This window comes from Bison bison, unplaced genomic scaffold (assembly GCF_000754665.1).
Source record: "Bison bison bison isolate TAMUID 2011002044 unplaced genomic scaffold, Bison_UMD1.0 scf7180017864063, whole genome shotgun sequence".
NCBI lineage: Eukaryota > Metazoa > Chordata > Mammalia > Artiodactyla > Bovidae > Bison > Bison bison.
Window position 1 is genome coordinate 15,540,855 of NW_011494635.1, and position 1,688 is coordinate 15,542,542.

A 1,688-nucleotide genomic window follows, 5' to 3' on the forward strand; every position below is an offset into this window, starting at 1 on the left:
GGCGCGCGCGCTCCCGGGAGGACGTGGGCGCCGGCGGATCGGAGCCGCTGGGCAGGCAGCGCGTGCGCCCAGAGCGCTGGACGGAGGCTCCGCCCATGGGGCGGAGCCCCGAGTGACAGGAGTGGACCGAGGCTCCCGAGCGCACAGCGGACAGCCCATGGGCGGGGCCCCAGGACCTAAAGGCGGAGCTCGTTAGCCGAGTCGGAAGTTTCCACCGCTCCGCAGGGGCGGGGCCGAGCGGCGGGGGTGGGGCCGAGCGGCGGGGTGGGGCCTGCTTGCCAGAGCGTCAGGTGCTCTCCCGTGCGCCCGCAGGTACTGAGGCCAGATTCGCCAAAACAGGACGTGGGGGGACTTGTCCCGCAGTTGAGTTTGCCCCGTGCTTTACGTAAGACTGAGAAATCGTAATTGATCTCGTCAAAGAACTGGAGAGGGAGCTGGTGGGAGATGACCCGGAGGCCGACGGCCGCTGAGCCACTGTTAAGGACTGACGTTTGCTCATCCCTGCGGCGCAGAGTTGCGACTTCCTGCCTGCCTGCCCAATCACCGAAGTGCCACCGCCATTATCCAGCCCCTCCCAGAACCACAGGCAAACAATGACTCAAAAGGGCAGTTGAACCAACTCCCACTCACTCCCCTGCCACCCAAGGTTCGACCCCTGCTCATCTCACTGACCCCTTGAGGGACGGGACACCTGCTCTCTACCCTTCCCTATCGCTCCTATGTCAGAAAGTTCTACCATTTATTGAGTGCCTGCTCTGTACGTGGTACACTGGTATGTGTGCCAGTTTCCATCCTAGAAGCCATCCAACAGACCTCTCTGGGCAGTACTCCTCTGTCTCCTCACTCCCACACTTGCCCATTGGCCATTTTCCACTCAGCAGAGTCATATTCTTAACACAGAAATTTTGATATCCAAGGCTCCCTGTGACACATTGTGTGTTAGTTGCTCAGTCGTGTCCGACTCTTGTGACCCCATGAACTGTAGCCCACCAGGCTCCTCTGATGACACATTGAGTAAAATCAGACTTAGAGCCAACAAGCTCCAGCCTCCTCTACCTCTATCCTCTTACATCTCCGCCATCTTGCCGGCTTTAAACTGCCCAGTCTGTCCCAGGTTTGGTGCCTGTAAGTGGCAGAGAGCTCAGGAAGTCGCCTGGCAGTTGTTAAATTGTGCAACATCAAACAGGCAGAAAGAAGAGGCCTATGAAAACCGAGAAGCAGAAGGGCCAGATTCATATCTATGTCCTTTGATTCAAGAGGATCAAAGATTCCAAGCACAATCAAAGGTGCAAGGAGAGAATCAAATGGACCCAGTACCAATTTCAGAGTGAAGTTTCTTGGGCACTGAAAGAATGAATGAAGCAATAGACCTGGTACCTATTTCAGAGCGAAGCTGAGTTGGGCACTGCACAAATGAATGAAGCAGGCCTTAGTGAGTCTTTCCTTGACCTACTAGCTCCTCTTTAGGTATATTCTAAGAAAATATTCCCAAATACAGAAAAAAGTACATCACTAAGCTGTTCTTGTAATAGTAAAAATGGAAACCTAAAAGACATTCAAATGAAACAATATAATTATAAAATGTATACAAAGTTACTTAATAGCATTGAAAATCCTTTTAAGAGCTCCTGAAAGTAAAATGAGCAAAATGCATATGTTAAATATGTTTATAAAATAAGTCAACCTGT